We start from the raw sequence: 2,500 nt of genomic DNA, 5'->3' as shown, positions 1-2,500 counted from the left end.
GAAGGTGGGCAACCGAAAAAAAACCACGGGCAACCAAAAACACAAAACTGGTTGCCCAAAGGGCAAATTAGTAAGAAAGTAAGTGTCGAACACTGTTAGGGGCAGCCGCAAACCCTAGGAATTTTACATATTTACTATATAACTAGATGCTTCTGTGAAGCATACACTGGCTTGCCTGTGGTACGTGCTACAGAAAATCAGAAGGCACTGAATTGTGTGGTATTGAATACAGCATTCCAGTCTCTGAAGAATAACAAATAAAAGAGAAGCGAGAAACATTGGCTTCTGGGCTGACATGTTGATAATTTTCAAGTTCCCTCACAACTTCTTTTCACCACAAGTGTGCCCTATGAGCATCCGAAAACTTTGTAATACTAAACTTCACTGAAGTCAAGCCCTGTTTCGCGGGGTTAGTGTTGGGATGGGAGACCAAAACAATAAACCCCTCATAAAAAACAGAAACATCTGACCGAAAATACTATTAACGAACTCAGCAAGGTACAGATTCTGTTGGCGTGCTTTATGCAAAACAAATATTGATGAAAAAGCAAATAAATATTGATACACAGTTTTCAGAAAGAGCAGAAGGAAGTTTCCCGGACGGTCGATCGAGAATAAAATATTTACGACATGAAAACAACATTAATTTTGAACCTTGAATATAGATCGTTTTCACTGTCACGCAATAAAAAAAATAAATCAAAAACTATCCAGTGCAAAACGCTAAGAAATTGTTATCTTATAGAAGATAATGAAATAAGACACTTGTCCAAGTTTTAGGCCTCTGCGTTTCCCCAAACTTCAGATATTCGTCGAAATGTTTCGCAGGCCGGAAAATAGTGTAAACATCTGGAACTGACTTTGGCTATCTAGGCGACTGATTATCACTACTGAAAAAACAAGCATTTACATAAGCACTTTTCCTAATGCTCTAACTTCTAAAAGGGCTCAAAATCATGAGATAAGTATATATTTTTCAACAAACTTGATCGTAGCTTTGTGTCACGCACCTACATAATCCGGAAATTCAAAATGCTCTGGTTTCCAAACGAAGCACGCTATTGAGCTGTGAAATTGTCAACAGATATAGATATGCCGCCTCTTATGCCTGATGAGGATAAAAACTTTGGTGGATCTTTAGTTTTAGATTTTGGAAGGTGATGACGTCACGTGAAAACGATCTATAGAATATAAAAAGTTACGATCAGCGACAAACATTTTGGGAGATTTTTGCTACGTTCAAGTAAATTGCAAAATCGAAAGTGACATGGCCGGAATTCAGCGGCATGTTTACTCGCCAAACAGTGAAGCATCTGTGTCAAATGATGGCAAGATACCGGGTTTTTCTGTCAAGTGTTATAAAGTTTGACAATGAAATGAGCGAAGTCAAAACAAAGATCACAATCGCCCAACTCTTGTTTATGCAAAGTCAAAATTTACTCTCCAAGACGCGTACGACGTTATTTATCACCAGGTAATTCCATCATTTTGGAAATAGCAGCTACTTTATTATTCATCTGCGTCACAAGTTTTCACTGATTTTGGGCCTCATTTTGTTGAAACTCAAGCACGCTTCCAACAGGCCTGTGAACCCTTCCTGCTTACAGAGCAATACTAAAAAACTTCTCTCATATCACATTTGAACCTTAAGCTCGAAAATTCAATACACAACATGATATTATAATTCACAAAGGCAGAAAATACCACAGAATCCTTTTCCAGCGAAAATTTTATTGAAACAAACAACATATTTGCTCTTAGAGGCGAAAACCTCTTCCTATTTGATTGCGTGCGTGAAGACAAGAAACTCAATTGTGTCAAATTACCATGTACTTCAGGTAAATACTGCTCACTTTGATTTCGTCTCGACGGGCGATAGATTGTTGTCGAAGTCCAGTACTCGTCGCTTTTGAGATTCATGCCTAGTTTATCCAACTGACTTTCCATTATTGAGCTCCATAAGGGTATATTTTGTTTAAGGATCCACTAAAACGCCATTCGCGTTGCATGACTTTCGACGCCATTGCAGGCTAAGTTAATGATTCTACTGTGTCCACAAGAGAAATCTACGCAGTTCCACTACCCTCTCGATCCTAAGAAAATACGGGCAGAAGGCTCTATACACAAAGACACTACTTACCAGGGGAGTGACAGGCAAGACTTTTACCGACACGGAAAAAAAAAAAACAACAACAAAAAAAAAAAAAGAAAACAAACAAACTAAACGTAGACCTCGACTGGGTTTGCCCATAGGCAACCCAGTAATTACATGTACCATAATTTGTGTAATTATTATGCAACTGCAGATTTCCTAATCAACCTTTGTAGACAACAGTTTTGGAAATGCCCAAAATAACACAAGATAAGTGCATAAGTACCCTACTTTTTTTTAGTTGTCAAATCTTTGATGTCACTGATAATAATTGAAGATACTTGAAGAACTTATGACTATCTTCCAAAAAAAATTAATGCAGTGCGTAGAATGAAATTCAGAACAATA

General features: G+C 37.7%; 1 protein-coding gene across 1 annotated transcript in view; it reads left to right on the top strand.

Annotated features, from left to right (window-relative positions):
* LOC138010444 (dihydroxy-acid dehydratase 2-like) overlaps positions 1–2,500 on the top strand; it is a 60,432-nt gene that overhangs the window by 657 nt on the left and 57,275 nt on the right. The window lies entirely within an intron of this gene.

This window comes from Montipora foliosa, chromosome 7 (assembly GCF_036669935.1).
Source record: "Montipora foliosa isolate CH-2021 chromosome 7, ASM3666993v2, whole genome shotgun sequence".
Taxonomy (NCBI): Eukaryota; Metazoa; Cnidaria; class Anthozoa; order Scleractinia; family Acroporidae; genus Montipora; species Montipora foliosa.
Note: the sequence above shows the minus strand (reverse complement) of the source record. Positions and strands in the feature narration are given on the sequence as shown.